The 22,082-nt window shown below is 33.5% G+C and overlaps 15 non-coding genes across 15 annotated transcripts; 8 read left to right on the top strand and 7 right to left on the bottom strand.

Moving 5' to 3' along the window:
* The first annotated feature begins 1,310 nt into the window (after positions 1-1,310).
* On the top strand, positions 1,311-1,382 carry TRNAQ-CUG (transfer RNA glutamine (anticodon CUG)). Its single transcript has one exon. It is a non-coding gene; the product is annotated as a tRNA-Gln (tRNA).
* An 824-nt stretch (positions 1,383-2,206) lies between these two features.
* On the bottom strand, positions 2,207-2,278 carry TRNAQ-UUG (transfer RNA glutamine (anticodon UUG)). Its single transcript has one exon. It is a non-coding gene; the product is annotated as a tRNA-Gln (tRNA).
* A 2,444-nt stretch (positions 2,279-4,722) lies between these two features.
* TRNAQ-UUG (transfer RNA glutamine (anticodon UUG)) lies at positions 4,723-4,794 on the bottom strand. The gene has a single exon. It is a non-coding gene; the product is annotated as a tRNA-Gln (tRNA).
* Positions 4,795-6,342: 1,548 nt separating this feature from the next.
* On the top strand, positions 6,343-6,414 carry TRNAQ-CUG (transfer RNA glutamine (anticodon CUG)). Its single transcript has one exon. It is a non-coding gene; the product is annotated as a tRNA-Gln (tRNA).
* An 824-nt stretch (positions 6,415-7,238) lies between these two features.
* TRNAQ-UUG (transfer RNA glutamine (anticodon UUG)) lies at positions 7,239-7,310 on the bottom strand. The gene has a single exon. It is a non-coding gene; the product is annotated as a tRNA-Gln (tRNA).
* Positions 7,311-8,857: 1,547 nt separating this feature from the next.
* TRNAQ-CUG (transfer RNA glutamine (anticodon CUG)) lies at positions 8,858-8,929 on the top strand. Its single transcript has one exon. It is a non-coding gene; the product is annotated as a tRNA-Gln (tRNA).
* Positions 8,930-9,754: 825 nt separating this feature from the next.
* On the bottom strand, positions 9,755-9,826 carry TRNAQ-UUG (transfer RNA glutamine (anticodon UUG)). The gene has a single exon. It is a non-coding gene; the product is annotated as a tRNA-Gln (tRNA).
* A 1,547-nt stretch (positions 9,827-11,373) lies between these two features.
* TRNAQ-CUG (transfer RNA glutamine (anticodon CUG)) lies at positions 11,374-11,445 on the top strand. The gene has a single exon. It is a non-coding gene; the product is annotated as a tRNA-Gln (tRNA).
* An 825-nt stretch (positions 11,446-12,270) lies between these two features.
* TRNAQ-UUG (transfer RNA glutamine (anticodon UUG)) lies at positions 12,271-12,342 on the bottom strand. Its single transcript has one exon. It is a non-coding gene; the product is annotated as a tRNA-Gln (tRNA).
* A 1,547-nt stretch (positions 12,343-13,889) lies between these two features.
* TRNAQ-CUG (transfer RNA glutamine (anticodon CUG)) lies at positions 13,890-13,961 on the top strand. Its single transcript has one exon. It is a non-coding gene; the product is annotated as a tRNA-Gln (tRNA).
* Positions 13,962-14,786: 825 nt separating this feature from the next.
* TRNAQ-UUG (transfer RNA glutamine (anticodon UUG)) lies at positions 14,787-14,858 on the bottom strand. The gene has a single exon. It is a non-coding gene; the product is annotated as a tRNA-Gln (tRNA).
* Positions 14,859-16,406: 1,548 nt separating this feature from the next.
* Positions 16,407-16,478, top strand: TRNAQ-CUG (transfer RNA glutamine (anticodon CUG)). The gene has a single exon. It is a non-coding gene; the product is annotated as a tRNA-Gln (tRNA).
* Positions 16,479-17,303: 825 nt separating this feature from the next.
* On the bottom strand, positions 17,304-17,375 carry TRNAQ-UUG (transfer RNA glutamine (anticodon UUG)). The gene has a single exon. It is a non-coding gene; the product is annotated as a tRNA-Gln (tRNA).
* Positions 17,376-18,923: 1,548 nt separating this feature from the next.
* Positions 18,924-18,995, top strand: TRNAQ-CUG (transfer RNA glutamine (anticodon CUG)). Its single transcript has one exon. It is a non-coding gene; the product is annotated as a tRNA-Gln (tRNA).
* A 2,445-nt stretch (positions 18,996-21,440) lies between these two features.
* Positions 21,441-21,512, top strand: TRNAQ-CUG (transfer RNA glutamine (anticodon CUG)). Its single transcript has one exon. It is a non-coding gene; the product is annotated as a tRNA-Gln (tRNA).
* Positions 21,513-22,082: the final 570 nt, after the last annotated feature.

Here is a 22,082-nt window from a genome sequence, read left to right as displayed (position 1 = left end):
AAATCTCTTCTGTCAAAATGGAAAGCTCACCCTGGTACGGGAGGGTGGATGGTGTCATGGTTAGCACTCTGGACTCTGAAAACAGGGATCTGAGTACAAATTTCAGTGGGACTTATCTGAACTTTACAATTTTCTTTTCCATTCACTTCTTAGAAGTTTTATTTGGATCAACATCACATTTACTTATAAACATGTAAAAATCAACCTGTACATATGTATCTCTGTATATATAGCTATATGTCTCTGTATATTTATAGGAAAATATAAACATATAGATTATAAAAATAAATATAATTAGTGGAGGTGAAAATCATGAACAGTTGTTGCCTCTCAGCATTTGAAACATGAGTTTCTACTTCTTTCTCTTTTATATGTCCTGAAATTGAGATAGTCACTTTTTACTCAGTATTGATCCAACAATACAGTTTATGTATATAAAGCATATCATATGATTTGTGAACAATGTTCAAAAATTAGAATTTGATCAGTACCTGTGATGCCTCCGACCAAAAGCTTATATTTTACGATTGGAGATCAACTGTTGTAAATCAGCATGAAAAACATTTTCTTTTCACGATTTCCATACTAATATAAAACAACATTTTTACTAGCTGAATGAGATCATCATTTGGGTTCCTCTATGTTTGATTGAAGAAAACTTCTCATTCAAAATGTGCTATTTTCGCCTTATCAATAGCGGGAAAGCTTAAAAAAGTGATGCTGTGAATCACCCATCTGAAATGCGTTTGAGAAAATCAGAATATGATTTTATAATGGCTAACTACTTTGTGAAGAAATTTGATGTCAAAGTATTTTAAAGTTTGTATTGATGTAACTTGTTCAAGCTGATGGACATTTTGAAAGCATTCAATAATTGACTCTTTCAACCTACTGGTGTTGGATTTGAGCTATCAATGAACAAAGATGAAGAAATGGAAAAGCTCAAGAGTAATAAAAAAAGTCCCTCCAAGGTTTCAAATCGGATCATTGGATGCAAAGTCCAAATTGCCAACCATTGCTCTATGGAGCCACCCATGCAGGAGACAGAGACATTGCTTCAGTAGTCTGGAAATGTAGACTGTTTTATTATGCTACAGGCAAAGATGAACATTGTGATATAACTTTTATATTCAGATAAACATTTGAATATTTAACACTTTTATAGAGAATATAGCTGAAAAGAATCAAATCACATTAAAGCTCTATCCACTATGACCATTCAAATGAGATATCTTTTTATCAATATAAGAGAAGGCCATCACTGATGCGCTCTCTTTTGTCTCAATGGAAACGTCACTCTTGTGTGAGAGGGTTCCATGGTGTAATGGTTAGCACTCTGGACTCTGAATCCAGCGATCCGAGTTCAAATCTCGGTGGGACCTACTACAATTATGAGATTCACTGTTTAACTCATTTTTTAGAATTTGGTCTAGAAAAAACATAATATCAATGTTTTATACTGATGCGTATGAACGCATAAGTATGTATAGATGCATACATAGCTTTATCCGTTAGATAGCTGTTAGACAATATGAACATATCAATTATTCATTAACATAAATATTGAAGCTGAACCTAGAAACTGTTCTTTCACATCCACATTGTAAACATGAGTTTATTTTCCTTTCTCATCTATATGGCCAGTAATGAGATAGTTCATTTTTGCTGATTTCTTAGCTGACAACATGCTGGACTTACACAGTGCATTTCATTGTGAATGTCTTTAAAAGTGAATTTCAGATTCACACCTTTGACATGTCTTTCAAAAGATTCAACTTTTTTGGTTGTGGATTTACTGTTGAAAATCAGTGTGTAAAATCTTTGTACGTCTGAATTTCAAGATTATTATTCAAACTGCACATCTTCGGTCCCCGTAATACAAAGTTTGACTCCTCAAGTTTTGTTTTAATGAATGCTTTGCAATGAAAAAGTTCCTTGTTCGCCTTAACAATAACAGTAAGATTTTAAAAAGTAATGTCTTGCATCAGGCCCCTGTGATGAGTTTGAGAAACCAGAGTGAGTTTGTAAAATCTCTCATTATTTTGAGCCATTTAGTTTCCAGGTATTGTAAAATTTCTATTATTTGCTCACATCTAATAAACTTTTAGAGTATAATCAATAAATTAATTGTTCACCCTACCGGTATTAGATATGTGATATTAATGAATACACTTGAAAGAAAATGATTTGGTCAAGAGTCATAAAATGGTCCCACCGAGATTTGAACTCGGATCATTGGATTCAAAGTCCAAAGTGCTAACCATTACACCATGGAACCTCCCATGTGAAAGGAGCATAAACTGCTGCAGGAATGTGGAAATGTCAAAGTTTTTAATATTCTACTGTCAAAGAGAAACTGTATTGGATTGCTTTCCTATTCTGGTAAACTTTTGCATATTGAACTATGTTGGGGAAGGATGTTGCCCAAAAGACTCAAATAACGTTATAACTCTGTTGAACAGTGGTTTTTATGTGAGATAATATTTTTCAATGAAAGATAAGTTGCCCCCTGAGGCAAATCTCTTCTGTCAAAATGGAAAGCTCACCCTGGTACGGGAGGGTGGATGGTGTCGTGGTTAGCACTCTGGACTCTGAAAACAGGGATCTGAGTACAAATTTCAGTGGGACTTATCTGAACTTTACAATTTTCTTTTCCATTCAGTTCTTAGAAGTTTTATTTGGAACAACATCACATTTACTTATAAACATGTAAAAATCAACCTGTACATATGTATCTCTGTATATATAGCTATATGTCTCTGTATATTTATAGGAAAATATAAACATATAGATTATAAAAATAAATATAATTAGTGGAGGTGAAAATCATGAACAGTTGTTGCCTCTCAGCATTTGAAACATGAGTTTCTACTTCTTTCTCTTTTATATGTCCTGAAATTGAGATAGTCACTTTTTACTCAGTATTGATCCAACAATACAGTTGATGTATACAAAGCATATCATATGATTTGTGAATAAAGTTCAAAAATGAGAATTTGATCAGTACCTGTGATGCCTCCGACCAAAAGCTTATATTTTACGATTGGAGATCAACTGTTGTAAATCAGCATGAAAAACATTTTCTTTTCACGTTTCCATACTAATATAAAACAACATTTTTACTAGCTGAATGAGATCATCATTTGGGTTCCTCTATGTTTGATTGAAGAAAACTTCTCATTCAAAATGTGCTATTTTCGCCTTATCAATAGCGGGAAAGCTTAAAAAAGTGATGCTGTGAATCACCCATCTGAAATGCGTTTGAGAAAATCAGCATATGATTTTATAATGGCTAACTACTTTGTGAAGAAATTTGATGTCAAAGTATTTTAAAGTTTGTATTGATGTAACTTGTTCAAGCTGATGGACATTTTGAAAGCATTCAATAATTGACTATTTCAACCTACTGGTGTTGGATTTGAGCTATCAATGAACAAAGATGAAGAAATGGAAAAGCTCAAGAGTAATAAAAAAAGTCCCTCCAAGGTTTCAAATCGGATCATTGGATGCAAAGTCCAAATTGCCAACCATTGCTCTATGGAGCCACCCATGCAGGAGACAGAGACATTGCTTCAGTAGTCTGGAAATGTAGACTGTTTTATTATGCTACAGGCAAAGATGAACAGTGTGATATAACTTTTATATTCAGATAAACATTTGAATATTTAACACTTTTATAGAGAATATAGCTGAAAAGAATCAAATCACATTAAAGCTCTATCCACTATGACCATTCAAATGAGATATCTTTTTATCAATATAAGAGAAGGCCATCACTGATGCGCTCTCTTTTGTCTCAATGGAAAAGTCACTCTTGTGTGAGAGGGTTCCATGGTGTAATGGTTAGCACTCTGGACTCTGAATCCTGCGATCCGAGTTCAAATCTCGGTGGGACCTACTACAATTATGAGATTCACTGTTTAACTCATTTTTTAGAATTTGGTCTAGAAAAAACATAATATCAATGTTTTATACTGATGCGTATGAACGCATAAGTATGTATAGATGCATACATAGCTTTATCCGTCTAGATAGCTGTTAGACAATATGAACATATCAATTATTCATTAACATAAATATTGAAGCTGAACCTAGAAACTGTTCTTTCACATCCACATTGTAAACATGAGTTTATTTTCCTTTCTCATCTATATGGCCAGTAATGAGATAGTTCATTTTTGCTGATTTCTTAGCTGACAACATGCTGGACTTACACAGTGCATTTCATTGTGAATGTCTTTAAAAGTGAATTTCAGATTCACACCTTTGACATGTCTTTCAAAAGATTCAACTTTTTTGGTTGTGGATTTACTGTTGAAAATCAGTGTGTAAAATCTTTGTACGTCTGAATTTCAAGATTATTATTCAAACTGCACATCTTCGGTCCCCGTAATACAAAGTTTGACTCCTCAAGTTTTGTTTTAATGAATGCTTTGCAATGAAAAAGTTCCTTGTTCGCCTTAACAATAACAGTAAGATTTTAAAAAGTAATGTCTTGCATCAGGCCCCTGTGATGAGTTTGAGAAACCAGAGTGAGTTTGTAAAATCTCTCATTATTTTGAGCCATTTAGTTTCCAGGTATTGTAAAATTTCTATTATTTGCTCACATCTAATAAACTTTTAGAGTATAATCAATAAATTAATTGTTCACCCTACCGGTATTAGATATGTGATATTAATGAATACACTTGAAAGAAAATGATTTGGTCAAGAGTCATAAAATGGTCCCACCGAGATTTGAACTCGGATCATTGGATTCAAAGTCCAAAGTGCTAACCGTTACACCATGGAACCTCCCATGTGAAAGGAGCATAAACTGCTGCAGGAATGTGGAAATGTCAAAGTTTTTAATATTCTACTGTCAAAGAGAAACTGTATGGGATTGCTTTCCTATTCTGGTAAACTTTTGCATATTGAACTATGTTGGGGAAGGATGTTGCCCAAAAGACTCAAATAACATTATAACTCTGTTGAACAGTGGTTTTTATGTGAGATAATATTTTTCAATGAAAGATAAGTTGCCCCCTGAGGCAAATCTCTTCTGTCAAAATGGAAAGCTCACCCTGGTACGCGAGGGTGGATGGTGTCATGGTTAGCACTCTGGACTCTGAAAACAGGGATCTGAGTACAAATTTCAGTGGGACTTATCTGAACTTTACAATTTTCTTTTCCATTCACTTCTTAGAAGTTTTATTTGGAACAACATCACATTTACTTATAAACATGTAAAAATCAACCTGTACATATGTATCTCTGTACATATAGCTATATGTCTCTGTATATTTATAGGAAAATATAAACATATAGATTATAAAAATAAATATAATTAGTGGAGGTGAAAATCATGAACAGTTGTTGCCTCTCAGCATTTGAAACATGAGTTTCTACTTCTTTCTCTTTTATATGTCCTGAAATTGAGATAGTCACTTTTTACTCAGTATTGATCCAACAATACAGTTTATGTATATAAAGCATATCATATGATTTGTGAACAATGTTCAAAAATTAGAATTTGATCAGTACCTGTGATGCCTCCGACCAAAAGCTTATATTTTACGATTGGAGATCAACTGTTGTAAATCAGCATGAAAAACATTTTCTTTTCACGATTTCCATACTAATATAAAACAACATTTTTACTAGCTGAATGAGATCATCATTTGGGTTCCTCTATGTTTGATTGAAGAAAACTTCTCATTCAAAATGTGCTATTTTCGCCTTATCAATAGCGGGAAAGCTTAAAAAAGTGATGCTGTGAATCACCCATCTGAAATGCGTTTGAGAAAATCAGAATATGATTTTATAATGGCTAACTACTTTGTGAAGAAATTTGATGTCAAAGTATTTTAAAGTTTGTATTGATGTAACTTGTTCAAGCTGATGGACATTTTGAAAGCATTCAATAATTGACTCTTTCAACCTACTGGTGTTGGATTTGAGCTATCAATGAACAAAGATGAAGAAATGGAAAAGCTCAAGAGTAATAAAAAAAGTCCCTCCAAGGTTTCAAATCGGATCATTGGATGCAAAGTCCAAATTGCCAACCATTGCTCTATGGAGCCACCCATGCAGGAGACAGAGACATTGCTTCAGTAGTCTGGAAATGTAGACTGTTTTATTATGCTACAGGCAAAGATGAACATTGTGATATAACTTTTATATTCAGATAAACATTTGAATATTTAACACTTTTATAGAGAATATAGCTGAAAAGAATCAAATCACATTAAAGCTCTATCCACTATGACCATTCAAATGAGATATCTTTTTATCAATATAAGAGAAGGCCATCACTGATGCGCTCTCTTTTGTCTCAATGGAAACGTCACTCTTGTGTGAGAGGGTTCCATGGTGTAATGGTTAGCACTCTGGACTCTGAATCCAGCGATCCGAGTTCAAATCTCGGTGGGACCTACTACAATTATGAGATTCACTGTTTAACTCATTTTTTAGAATTTGGTCTAGAAAAAACATAATATCAATGTTTTATACTGATGCGTATGAACGCATAAGTATGTATAGATGCATACATAGCTTTATCCGTTAGATAGCTGTTAGACAATATGAACATATCAATTATTCATTAACATAAATATTGAAGCTGAACCTAGAAACTGTTCTTTCACATCCACATTGTAAACATGAGTTTATTTTCCTTTCTCATCTATATGGCCAGTAATGAGATAGTTCATTTTTGCTGATTTCTTAGCTGACAACATGCTGGACTTACACAGTGCATTTCATTGTGAATGTCTTTAAAAGTGAATTTCAGATTCACACCTTTGACATGTCTTTCAAAAGATTCAACTTTTTTGGTTGTGGATTTACTGTTGAAAATCAGTGTGTAAAATCTTTGTACGTCTGAATTTCAAGATTATTATTCAAACTGCACATCTTCGGTCCCCGTAATACAAAGTTTGACTCCTCAAGTTTTGTTTTAATGAATGCTTTGCAATGAAAAAGTTCCTTGTTCCCCTTAACAATAACAGTAAGATTTTAAAAAGTAATGTCTTGCATCAGGCCCCTGTGATGAGTTTGAGAAACCAGAGTGAGTTTGTAAAATCTCTCATTATTTTGAGCCATTTAGTTTCCAGGTATTGTAAAATTTCTATTATTTGCTCACATCTAATAAACTTTTAGAGTATAATCAATAAATTAATTGTTCACCCTACCGGTATTAGATATGTGATATTAATGAATACACTTGAAAGAAAATGATTTGGTCAAGAGTCATAAAATGGTCCCACCGAGATTTGAACTCGGATCATTGGATTCAAAGTCCAAAGTGCTAACCATTACACCATGGAACCTCCCATGTGAAAGGAGCATAAACTGCTGCAGGAATGTGGAAATGTCAAAGTTTTTAATATTCTACTGTCAAAGAGAAACTGTATTGGATTGCTTTCCTATTCTGGTAAACTTTTGCATATTGAACTATGTTGGGGAAGGATGTTGCCCAAAAGACTCAAATAACGTTATAACTCTGTTGAACAGTGGTTTTTATGTGAGATAATATTTTTCAATGAAAGATAAGTTGCCCGCTGAGGCAAATCTCTTCTGTCAAAATGGAAAGCTCACCCTGGTACGGGAGGGTGGATGGTGTCGTGGTTAGCACTCTGGACTCTGAAAACAGGGATCTGAGTACAAATTTCAGTGGGACTTATCTGAACTTTACAATTTTCTTTTCCATTCAGTTCTTAGAAGTTTTATTTGGAACAACATCACATTTACTTATAAACATGTAAAAATCAACCTGTACATATGTATCTCTGTATATATAGCTATATGTCTCTGTATATTTATAGGAAAATATAAACATATAGATTATAAAAATAAATATAATTAGTGGAGGTGAAAATCATGAACAGTTGTTGCCTCTCAGCATTTGAAACATGAGTTTCTACTTCTTTCTCTTTTATATGTCCTGAAATTGAGATAGTCACTTTTTACTCAGTATTGATCCAACAATACAGTTGATGTATACAAAGCATATCATATGATTTGTGAATAAAGTTCAAAAATGAGAATTTGATCAGTACCTGTGATGCCTCCGACCAAAAGCTTATATTTTACGATTGGAGATCAACTGTTGTAAATCAGCATGAAAAACATTTTCTTTTCACGTTTCCATACTAATATAAAACAACATTTTTACTAGCTGAATGAGATCATCATTTGGGTTCCTCTATGTTTGATTGAAGAAAACTTCTCATTCAAAATGTGCTATTTTCGCCTTATCAATAGCGGGAAAGCTTAAAAAAGTGATGCTGTGAATCACCCATCTGAAATGCGTTTGAGAAAATCAGCATATGATTTTATAATGGCTAACTACTTTGTGAAGAAATTTGATGTCAAAGTATTTTAAAGTTTGTATTGATGTAACTTGTTCAAGCTGATGGACATTTTGAAAGCATTCAATAATTGACTATTTCAACCTACTGGTGTTGGATTTGAGCTATCAATGAACAAAGATGAAGAAATGGAAAAGCTCAAGAGTAATAAAAAAAGTCCCTCCAAGGTTTCAAATCGGATCATTGGATGCAAAGTCCAAATTGCCAACCATTGCTCTATGGAGCCACCCATGCAGGAGACAGAGACATTGCTTCAGTAGTCTGGAAATGTAGACTGTTTTATTATGCTACAGGCAAAGATGAACATTGTGATATAACTTTTATATTCAGATAAACATTTGAATATTTAACACTTTTATAGAGAATATAGCTGAAAAGAATCAAATCACATTAAAGCTCTATCCACTATGACCATTCAAATGAGATATCTTTTTATCAATATAAGAGAAGGCCATCACTGATGCGCTCTCTTTTGTCTCAATGGAAACGTCACTCTTGTGTGAGAGGGTTCCATGGTGTAATGGTTAGCACTCTGGACTCTGAATCCAGCGATCCGAGTTCAAATCTCGGTGGGACCTACTACAATTATGAGATTCACTGTTTAACTCATTTTTTAGAATTTGGTCTAGAAAAAACATAATATCAATGTTTTATACTGATGCGTATGAACGCATAAGTATGTATAGATGCATACATAGCTTTATCCGTCTAGATAGCTGTTAGACAATATGAACATATCAATTATTCATTAACATAAATATTGAAGCTGAACCTAGAAACTGTTCTTTCACATCCACATTGTAAACATGAGTTTATTTTCCTTTCTCATCTATATGGCCAGTAATGAGATAGTTCATTTTTGCTGATTTCTTAGCTGACAACATGCTGGACTTACACAGTGCATTTCATTGTGAATGTCTTTAAAAGTGAATTTCAGATTCACACCTTTGACATGTCTTTCAAAAGATTCAACTTTTTTGGTTGTGGATTTACTGTTGAAAATCAGTGTGTAAAATCTTTGTACGTCTGAATTTCAAGATTATTATTCAAACTGCACATCTTCGGTCCCCGTAATACAAAGTTTGACTCCTCAAGTTTTGTTTTAATGAATGCTTTGCAATGAAAAAGTTCCTTGTTCGCCTTAACAATAACAGTAAGATTTTAAAAAGTAATGTCTTGCATCAGGCCCCTGTGATGAGTTTGAGAAACCAGAGTGAGTTTGTAAAATCTCTCATTATTTTGAGCCATTTAGTTTCCAGGTATTGTAAAATTTCTATTATTTGCTCACATCTAATAAACTTTTAGAGTATAATCAATAAATTAATTGTTCACCCTACCGGTATTAGATATGTGATATTAATGAATACACTTGAAAGAAAATGATTTGGTCAAGAGTCATAAAATGGTCCCACCGAGATTTGAACTCGGATCATTGGATTCAAAGTCCAAAGTGCTAACCATTACACCATGGAACCTCCCATGTGAAAGGAGCATAAACTGCTGCAGGAATGTGGAAATGTCAAAGTTTTTAATATTCTACTGTCAAAGAGATACTGTATTGGATTGCTTTCCTATTCTGGTAAACTTTTGCATATTGAACTATGTTGGGGAAGGATGTTGCCCAAAAGACTCAAATAACGTTATAACTCTGTTGAACAGTGGTTTTTATGTGAGATAATATTTTTCAATGAAAGATAAGTTGCCCCCTGAGGCAAATCTCTTCTGTCAAAATGGAAAGCTCACCCTGGTACGGGAGGGTGGATGGTGTCGTGGTTAGCACTCTGGACTCTGAAAACAGGGATCTGAGTACAAATTTCAGTGGGACTTATCTGAACTTTACAATTTTCTTTTCCATTCAGTTCTTAGAAGTTTTATTTGGGACAACATCACATTTACTTATAAACATGTAAAAATCAACCTGTACATATGTATCTCTGTATATATAGCTATATGTCTCTGTATATTTATAGGAAAATATAAACATATAGATTATAAAAATAAATATAATTAGTGGAGGTGAAAATCATGAACAGTTGTTGCCTCTCAGCATTTGAAACATGAGTTTCTACTTCTTTCTCTTTTATATGTCCTGAAATTGAGATAGTCACTTTTTACTCAGTATTGATCCAACAATACAGTTGATGTATACAAAGCATATCATATGATTTGTGAATAAAGTTCAAAAATGAGAATTTGATCAGTACCTGTGATGCCTCCGACCAAAAGCTTATATTTTACGATTGGAGATCAACTGTTGTAAATCAGCATGAAAAACATTTTCTTTTCACGTTTCCATACTAATATAAAACAACATTTTTACTAGCTGAATGAGATCATCATTTGGGTTCCTCTATGTTTGATTGAAGAAAACTTCTCATTCAAAATGTGCTATTTTCGCCTTATCAATAGCGGGAAAGCTTAAAAAAGTGATGCTGTGAATCACCCATCTGAAATGCGTTTGAGAAAATCAGCATATGATTTTATAATGGCTAACTACTTTGTGAAGAAATTTGATGTCAAAGTATTTTAAAGTTTGTATTGATGTAACTTGTTCAAGCTGATGGACATTTTGAAAGCATTCAATAATTGACTCTTTCAACCTACTGGTGTTGGATTTGAGCTATCAATGAACAAAGATGAAGAAATGGAAAAGCTCAAGAGTAATAAAAAAAGTCCCTCCAAGGTTTCAAATCGGATCATTGGATGCAAAGTCCAAATTGCCAACCATTGCTCTATGGAGCCACCCATGCAGGAGACAGAGACATTGCTTCAGTAGTCTGGAAATGTAGACTGTTTTATTATGCTACAGGCAAAGATGAACATTGTGATATAACTTTTATATTCAGATAAACATTTGAATATTTAACACTTTTATAGAGAATATAGCTGAAAAGAATCAAATCACATTAAAGCTCTATCCACTATGACCATTCAAATGAGATATCTTTTTATCAATATAAGAGAAGGCCATCACTGATGCGCTCTCTTTTGTCTCAATGGAAACGTCACTCTTGTGTGAGAGGGTTCCATGGTGTAATGGTTAGCACTCTGGACTCTGAATCCAGCGATCCGAGTTCAAATCTCGGTGGGACCTACTACAATTATGAGATTCACTGTTTAACTCATTTTTTAGAATTTGGTCTAGAAAAAACATAATATCAATGTTTTATACTGATGCGTATGAACGCATAAGTATGTATAGATGCATACATAGCTTTATCCGTCTAGATAGCTGTTAGACAATATGAACATATCAATTATTCATTAACATAAATATTGAAGCTGAACCTAGAAACTGTTCTTTCACATCCACATTGTAAACATGAGTTTATTTTCCTTTCTCATCTATATGGCCAGTAATGAGATAGTTCATTTTTGCTGATTTCTTAGCTGACAACATGCTGGACTTACACAGTGCATTTCATTGTGAATGTCTTTAAAAGTGAATTTCAGATTCACACCTTTGACATGTCTTTCAAAAGATTCAACTTTTTTGGTTGTGGATTTACTGTTGAAAATCAGTGTGTAAAATCTTTGTACGTCTGAATTTCAAGATTATTATTCAAACTGCACATCTTCGGTCCCCGTAATACAAAGTTTGACTCCTCAAGTTTTGTTTTAATGAATGCTTTGCAATGAAAAAGTTCCTTGTTCGCCTTAACAATAACAGTAAGATTTTAAAAAGTAATGTCTTGCATCAGGCCCCTGTGATGAGTTTGAGAAACCAGAGTGAGTTTGTAAAATCTCTCATTATTTTGAGCCATTTAGTTTCCAGGTATTGTAAAATTTCTATTATTTGCTCACATCTAATAAACTTTTAGAGTATAATCAATAAATTAATTGTTCACCCTACCGGTATTAGATATGTGATATTAATGAATACACTTGAAAGAAAATGATTTGGTCAAGAGTCATAAAATGGTCCCACCGAGATTTGAACTCGGATCATTGGATTCAAAGTCCAAAGTGCTAACCATTACACCATGGAACCTCCCATGTGAAAGGAGCATAAACTGCTGCAGGAATGTGGAAATGTCAAAGTTTTTAATATTCTACTGTCAAAGAGAAACTGTATTGGATTGCTTTCCTATTCTGGTAAACTTTTGCATATTGAACTATGTTGGGGAAGGATGTTGCCCAAAAGACTCAAATAACGTTATAACTCTGTTGAACAGTGGTTTTTATGTGAGATAATATTTTTCAATGAAAGATAAGTTGCCCCCTGAGGCAAATCTCTTCTGTCAAAATGGAAAGCTCACCCTGGTACGGGAGGGTGGATGGTGTCGTGGTTAGCACTCTGGACTCTGAAAACAGGGATCTGAGTACAAATTTCAGTGGGACTTATCTGAACTTTACAATTTTCTTTTCCATTCAGTTCTTAGAAGTTTTATTTGGAACAACATCACATTTACTTATAAACATGTAAAAATCAACCTGTACATATGTATCTCTGTAGATATAGCTATATGTCTCTGTATATTTATAGGAAAATATAAACATATAGATTATAAAAATAAATATAATTAGTGGAGGTGAAAATCATGAACAGTTGTTGCCTCTCAGCATTTGAAACATGAGTTTCTACTTCTTTCTCTTTTATATGTCCTGAAATTGAGATAGTCACTTTTTACTCAGTATTGATCCAACAATACAGTTGATGTATACAAAGCATATCATATGATTTGTGAATAAAGTTCAAAAATGAGAATTTGATCAGTACCTGTGATGCCTCCGACCAAAAGCTTATATTTTACGATTGGAGATCAACTGTTGTAAATCAGCATGAAAAACATTTTCTTTTCACGTTTCCATACTAATATAAAACAACATTTTTACTAGCTGAATGAGATCATCATTTGGGTTCCTCTATGTTTGATTGAAGAAAACTTCTCATTCAAAATGTGCTATTTTCGCCTTATCAATAGCGGGAAAGCTTAAAAAAGTGATGCTGTTAATCACCCATCTGAAATGCGTTTGAGAAAATCAGCATATGATTTTATAATGGCTAACTACTTTGTGAAGAAATTTGATGTCAAAGTATTTTAAAGTTTGTATTGATGTAACTTGTTCAAGCTGATGGACATTTTGAAAGCATTCAATAATTGACTATTTCAACCTACTGGTGTTGGATTTGAGCTATCAATGAACAAAGATGAAGAAATGGAAAAGCTCAAGAGTAATAAAAAAAGTCCCTCCAAGGTTTCAAATCGGATCATTGGATGCAAAGTCCAAATTGCCAACCATTGCTCTATGGAGCCACCCATGCAGGAGACAGAGACATTGCTTCAGTAGTCTGGAAATGTAGACTGTTTTATTATGCTACAGGCAAAGATGAACAGTGTGATATAACTTTTATATTCAGATAAACATTTGAATATTTAACACTTTTATAGAGAATATAGCTGAAAAGAATCAAATCACATTAAAGCTCTATCCACTATGACCATTCAAATGAGATATCTTTTTATCAATATAAGAGAAGGCCATCACTGATGCGCTCTCTTTTGTCTCAATGGAAAAGTCACTCTTGTGTGAGAGGGTTCCATGGTGTAATGGTTAGCACTCTGGACTCTGAATCCAGCGATCCGAGTTCAAATCTCGGTGGGACCTACTACAATTATGAGATTCACTGTTTAACTCATTTTTTAGAATTTGGTCTAGAAAAAACATAATATCAATGTTTTATACTGATGCGTATGAACGCATAAGTATGTATAGATGCATACATAGCTTTATCCGTCTAGATAGCTGTTAGACAATATGAACATATCAATTATTCATTAACATAAATATTGAAGCTGAACCTAGAAACTGTTCTTTCACATCCACATTGTAAACATGAGTTTATTTTCCTTTCTCATCTATATGGCCAGTAATGAGATAGTTCATTTTTGCTGATTTCTTAGCTGACAACATGCTGGACTTACACAGTGCATTTCATTGTGAATGTCTTTAAAAGTGAATTTCAGATTCACACCTTTGACATGTCTTTCAAAAGATTCAACTTTTTTGGTTGTGGATTTACTGTTGAAAATCAGTGTGTAAAATCTTTGTACGTCTGAATTTCAAGATTATTATTCAAACTGCACATCTTCGGTCCCTGTAATACAAAGTTTGACTCCTCAAGTTTTGTTTTAATGAATGCTTTGCAATGAAAAAGTTCCTTGTTCGCCTTAACAATAACAGTAAGATTTTAAAAAGTAATGTCTTGCATCAGGCCCCTGTGATGAGTTTGAGAAACCAGAGTGAGTTTGTAAAATCTCTCATTATTTTGAGCCATTTAGTTTCCAGGTATTGTAAAATTTCTATTATTTGCTCACATCTAATAAACTTTTAGAGTATAATCAATAAATTAATTGTTCACCCTACCGGTATTAGATATGTGATATTAATGAATACACTTGAAAGAAAATGATTTGGTCAAGAGTCATAAAATGGTCCCACCGAGATTTGAACTCGGATCATTGGATTCAAAGTCCAAAGTGCTAACCGTTACACCATGGAACCTCCCATGTGAAAGGAGCATAAACTGCTGCAGGAATGTGGAAATGTCAAAGTTTTTAATATTCTACTGTCAAAGAGATACTGTATTGGATTGCTTTCCTATTCTGGTAAACTTTTGCATATTGAACTATGTTGGGGAAGGATGTTGCCCAAAAGACTCAAATAACGTTATAACTCTGTTGAACAGTGGTTTTTATGTGAGATAATATTTTTCAATGAAAGATAAGTTGCCCCCTGAGGCAAATCTCTTCTGTCAAAATGGAAAGCTCACCCTGGTACGGGAGGGTGGATGGTGTCATGGTTAGCACTCTGGACTCTGAAAACAGGGATCTGAGTACAAATTTCAGTGGGACTTATCTGAACTTTACAATTTTCTTTTCCATTCAGTTCTTAGAAGTTTTATTTGGAACAACATCACATTTACTTATAAACATGTAAATATCAACCTGTACATATGTATCTCTGTATATATAGCTATATGTCTCTGTATATTTATAGGAAAATATAAACATATAGATTATAAAAATAAATATAATTAGTGGAGGTGAAAATCATGAACAGTTGTTGCCTCTCAGCATTTGAAACATGAGTTTCTACTTCTTTCTCTTTTATATGTCCTGAAATTGAGATAGTCACTTTTTACTCATTATTGATCCAACAATACAGTTGATGTATACAAAGCATATCATATGATTTGTGAATAAAGTTCAAAAATGAGAATTTGATCAGTACCTGTGATGCCTCCGACCAAAAGCTTATATTTTACGATTGGAGATCAACTGTTGTAAATCAGCATGAAAAACATTTTCTTTTCACGATTTCCATACTAATATAAAACAACATTTTTACTAGCTGAATGAGATCATCATTTGGGTTCCTCTATGTTTGATTGAAGAAAACTTCTCATTCAAAATGTGCTATTTTCGCCTTATCAATAGCGGGAAAGCTTAAAAAAGTGATGCTGTGAATCACCCATCTGAAATGCGTTTGAGAAAATCAGAATATGATTTTATAATGGCTAACTACTTTGTGAAGAAATTTGATGTCAAAGTATTTTAAAGTTTGTATTGATGTAACTTGTTCAAGCTGATGGACATTTTGAAAGCATTCAATAATTGACTCTTTCAACCTACTGGTGTTGGATTTGAGCTATCAATGAACAAAGATGAAGAAATGGAAAAGCTCAAGAGTAATAAAAAAAGTCCCTCCAAGGTTTCAAATCGGATCATTGGATGCAAAGTCCAAATTGCCAACCATTGCTCTATGGAGCCACCCATGCAGGAGACAGAGACATTGCTTCAGTAGTCTGGAAATGTAGACTGTTTTATTATGCTACAGGCAAAGATGAACATTGTGATATAACTTTTATATTCAGATAAACATTTGAATATTTAACACTTTTATAGAGAATATAGCTGAAAAGAATCAAATCACATTAAAGCTCTATCCACTATGACCATTCAAATGAGATATCTTTTTATCAATATAAGAGAAGGCCATCACTGATGCGCTCTCTTTTGTCTCAATGGAAACGTCACTCTTGTGTGAGAGGGTTCCATGGTGTAATGGTTAGCACTCTGGACTCTGAATCCAGCGATCCGAGTTCAAATCTCGGTGGGACCTACTACAATTATGAGATTCACTGTTTAACTCATTTTTTAGAATTTGGTCTAGAAAAAACATAATATCAATGTTTTATACTGATGCGTATGAACGCATAAGTATGTATAGATGCATACATAGCTTTATCCGTCTAGATAGCTGTTAGACAATATGAACATATCAATTATTCATTAACATAAATATTGAAGCTGAACCTAGAAACTGTTCTTTCACATCCATATTGTAAACATGAGTTTATTTTCCTTTCTCATCTATATGGCCAGTAATGAGATAGTTCATTTTTGCTGATTTCTTAGCTGACAACATGCTGGACTTACACAGTGCATTTCATTGTGAATTTCTTTGAAAGTGAATTTCAGATTCACACCTTTGACATGTCTTTCAAAAGATTCAACTTTATTGGTTGTGGATTTACTGTTGAAAATCAGTGTGTAAAATCTTTGTACGTCTGAATTTCAAGATTATTATTCAAATTGCACATCTTTGGTCCCCGTAATACAAAGTTTGACTCCTCAAGTTTTGTTTTAATGAATGCTTTGCAATGAAAAAGTTCCTTGTTCGCCTTAACAATAACAGTAAGATTTTAAAAAGTAATGTCTTGCATCAGGCCCCTGTGATGAGTTTGAGAAACCAGAGTGAGTTTGTAAAATCTCTCATTATTTTGAGCCATTTAGTTTCCAGGTATTGTAAAATTTCTATTATTTGCTCACATCTAATAAACTTTTAGAGTATAATCAATAAATTAATTGTTCACCCTACCGGTATTAGATATGTGATATTAATGAATACACTTGAAAGAAAATGATTTGGTCAAGAGTCATAAAATGGTCCCACCGAGATTTGAACTCGGATCATTGGATTCAAAGTCCAAAGTGCTAACCATTACACCATGGAACCTCCCATGTGAAAGGAGCATAAACTGCTGCAGGAATGTGGAAATGTCAAAGTTTTTAAAATTCTACTGTCAAAGAGAAACTGTATTGGATTGCTTTCCTATTCTGGTAAACTTTTGCATATTGAACTATGTTGGGGAAGGATGTTGCCCAAAAGACTCAAATAACGTTATAACTCTGTTGAACAGTGGTTTTTATGTGAGATAATATTTTTCAATGAAAGATAAGTTGCCCCCTGAGGCAAATCTCTTCTGTCAAAATGGAAAGCTCACCCTGGTACAGGAGGGTGGATGGTGTCATGGTTAGCACTCTGGACTCTGAAAACAGGGATCTGAGTACAAATTTCAGTGGGACTTATCTGAACTTTACAATTTTCTTTTCCATTCAGTTCTTAGAAGTTTTATTTGGAACAACATCACATTTACTTATAAACATGTAAAAATCAACCTGTACATAAGTATCTCTGTATATATAGCTATATGTCTCTGTATATTTATAGGAAAATATAAACATATAGATTATAAAAATAAATATAATTAGTGGAGGTGAAAATCATGAACAGTTGTTGCCTCTCAGCATTTGAAACATGAGTTTCTACTTCTTTCTCTTTTATATGTCCTGAAATTGAGATAGTCACTTTTTACTCAGTATTGATCCAACAATACAGTTTATGTATATAAAGCATATCATATGATTTGTGAACAATGTTCAAAAATTAGAATTTGATCAGTACCTGTGATGCCTCCGACCAAAAGCTAATATTTTACGATTGGAGATCAACTGTTGTAAATCAGCATGAAAAAAATTTTCTTTTCACGATTTCCATACTAATAGAAAACAACATTTTTACTAGCTGAATGAGATCATCATTTGGGTTCCTCTATGTTTGATTGAAGAAAACTTCTCATTCAAAATGTGCTATTTTCGCCTTATCAATAGCGGGAAAGCTTAAAAAAGTGATGCTGTGAATCACCCATCTGAAATGTGTTTGAGAAAATCAGAATATGATTTTATAATGGCTAACTACTTTGTGAAGAAATTTGATGTCAAAGTATTTTAAAGTTTGTATTGATGTAACTTGTTCAAGCTGATGGACATTTTGAAAGCATTCAATAATTGACTCTTTCAACCTACTGGTGTTGGATTTGAGCTATCAATGAACAAAGATGAAGAAATGGAAAAGCTCAAGAGTAATAAAAAAAGTCCCTCCAAGGTTTCAAATCGGATCATTGGATGCAAAGTCCAAATTGCCAACCATTGCTCTATGGAGCCACCCATGCAGGAGACAGAGACATTGCTTCAGTAGTCTGGAAATGTAGACTGTTTTATTATGCTACAGGCAAAGATGAACAGTGTGATATAACTTTTATATTCAGATAAACATTTGAATATTTAACACTTTTATAGAGAATATAGCTGAAAAGAACCAAATCACATTAAAGCTCTATCCACTATGACCATTCAAATGAGATATCTTTTTATCAATATAAGAGAAGGCCATCACTGATGCGCTCTCTTTTGTCTCAATGGAAAAGTCACTCTTGTGTGAGAGGGTTCCATGGTGTAATGGTTAGCACTCTGGACTCTGAATCCAGCGATCCGAGTTCAAATCTCGGTGGGACCTACTACAATTATGAGATTCACTGTTTAACTCATTTTTTAGAATTTGGTCTAGAAAAAACATAATATCAATGTTTTATACTGATGCGTATGAACGCATAAGTATGTATAGATGCATACATAGCTTTATCCGTCTAGATAGCTGTTAGACAATATGAACATATCAATTATTCATTAACATAAATATTGAAGCTGAACCTAGAAACTGTTCTTTCACATCCACATTGTAAACATGAGTTTATTTTCCTTTCTCATCTATATGGCCAGTAATGAGATAGTTCATTTTTGCTGATTTCTTAGCTGACAACATGCTGGACTTACACAGTGCATTTCATTGTGAATGTCTTTAAAAGTGAATTTCAGATTCACACCTTTGACATGTCTTTCAAAAGATTCAACTTTTTTGGTTGTGGATTTACTGTTGAAAATCAGTGTGTAAAATCTTTGTACGTCTGAATTTCAAGATTATTATTCAAACTGCACATCTTTGGTCCCCGTAATACAAAGTTTGACTCCTCAAGTTTTGTTTTAATGAATGCTTTGCAATGAAAAAGTTCCTTGTTCGCCTTAACAATAACAGTAAGATTTTAAAAAGTAATGTCTTGCATCAGGCCCCTGTGATGAGTTTGAGAAACCAGAGTGAGTTTGTAAAATCTCTCATTATTTTGAGCCATTTAGTTTCCAGGTATTGTAAAATTTCTATTATTTGCTCACATCTAATAAACTTTTAGAGTATAATCAATAAATTAATTGTTCACCCTACCGGTATTAGATATGTGATATTAATGAATACACTTGAAAGAAAATGATTTGGTCAAGAGTCATAAAATGGTCCCACCGAGATTTGAACACGGATCATTGGATTCAAAGTCCAAAGTGCTAACCATTACACCATGGAACCTCCCATGTGAAAGGAGCATAAACTGCTGCAGGAATGTGGAAATGTCAAAGTTTTTAAAATTCTACTGTCAAAGAGAAACTGTATTGGATTGCTTTCCTATTCTGGTAAACTTTTGCATATTGAACTATGTTGGGGAAGGATGTTGCCCAAAAGACTCAAATAACGTTATAACTCTGTTGAACAGTGGTTTTTATGTGAGATAATATTTTTCAATGAAAGATAAGTTGCCCCCTGAGGCAAATCTCTTCTGTCAAAATGGAAAGCTCACCCTGGTATGGGAGGGTGGATGGTGTCATGGTTAGCACTCTGGACTCTGAAAACAGGGATCTGAGTACAAATTTCAGTGGGACTTATCTGAACTTTACAATTTTCTTTTCCATTCAGTTCTTAGAAGTTTTATTTGGAACAACATCACATTTACTTATAAACATGTAAAAATCAACCTGTACATATGTATCTCTGTATATATAGCTATATGTCTCTGTATATTTATAGGAAAATATAAACATATAGATTATAAAAATAAATATAATTAGTGGAGGTGAAAATCATGAACAGTTGTTGCCTCTCAGCATTTGAAACATGAGTTTCTACTTCTTTCTCTTTTATATGTCCTGAAATTGAGATAGTCACTTTTTACTCAGTATTGATCCAACAATACAGTTTATGTATATAAAGCATATCATATGATTTGTGAACAATGTTCAAAAATTAGAATTTGATCAGTACCTGTGATGCCTCCGACCAAAAGCTTATATTTTACGATTGGAGATCAACTGTTGTAAATCAGCATGAAAAACATTTTCTTTTCACGATTTCCATACTAATATAAAACAACATTTTTACTAGCTGAATGAGATCATCGTTTGGGTTCCTCTATGTTTGATTGAAGAAAACTTCTCATTCAAAATGTGCTATTTTCGCCTTATCAATAGCGGGAAAGCTTAAAAAAGTGATGCTGTGAATCACCCATCTGAAATGCGTTTGAGAAAATCAGAATATGATTTTATAATGGCTAACTACTTTGTGAAGAAATTTGATGTCAAAGTATTTTAAAGTTTGTATTGATGTAACTTGTTCAAGCTGATGGACATTTTGAAAGCATTCAATAATTGACTCTTTCAACCTACTGGTGTTGGATTTGAGCTATCAATGAACAAAGATGAAGAAATGGAAAAGCTCAAGAGTAATAAAAAAAGTCCCTCCAAGGTTTCAAATCGGATCATTGGATGCAAAGTCCAAATTGCCAACCATTGCTCTATGGAGCCACCCATGCAGGAGACAGAGACATTGCTTCAGTAGTCTGGAAATGTAGACTGTTTTATTATGCTACAGGCAAAGATGAACATTGTGATATAACTTTTATATTCAGATAAACATTTGAATATTTAACACTTTTATAGAGAATATAGCTGAAAAGAATCAAATCACATTAAAGCTCTATCCACTATGACCATTCAAATGAGATATCTTTTTATCAATATAAGAGAAGGCCATCACTGATGCGCTCTCTTTTGTCTCAATGGAAAAGTCACTCTTGTGTGAGAGGGTTCCATGGTGTAATGGTTAGCACTCTGGACTCTGAATCCAGCGATCCGAGTTCAAATCTCGGTGGGACCTACTACAATTATGAGATTCACTGTTTAACTCATTTTTTAGAATTTGGTCTAGAAAAAACATAATATCAATGTTTTATACTGATGCGTATGAACGCATAAGTATGTATAGATGCATACATAGCTTTATCCGTCTAGATAGCTGTTAGACAATATGAACATATCAATTATTCATTAACATAAATATTGAAGCTGAACCTAGAAACTGTTCTTTCACATCCACATTGTAAACATGAGTTTATTTTCCTTTCTCATCTATATGGCCAGTAATGAGATAGTTCATTTTTGCTGATTTCTTAGCTGACAACATGCTGGACTTACACAGTGCATTTCATTGTGAATGTCTTTAAAAGTGAATTTCAGATTCACACCTTTGACATGTCTTTCAAAAGATTCAACTTTTTTGGTTGTGGATTTACTGTTGAAAATCAGTGTGTAAAATCTTTGTACGTCTGAATTTCAAGATTATTATTCAAACTGCACATCTTCGGTCCCCGTAATACAAAGTTTGACTCCTCAAGTTTTGTTTTAATGAATGTTTTGCAATGAAAAAGTTCCTTGTTCGCCTTAACAA

The sequence above is a fragment of the Triturus cristatus genome, chromosome 5_2 (genome assembly GCF_964204655.1).
Source record: "Triturus cristatus chromosome 5_2, aTriCri1.1, whole genome shotgun sequence".
In the NCBI taxonomy this organism is placed as follows: domain Eukaryota; kingdom Metazoa; phylum Chordata; class Amphibia; order Caudata; family Salamandridae; genus Triturus; species Triturus cristatus.
This window is presented reverse-complemented; position numbering and strand designations above follow the sequence as displayed.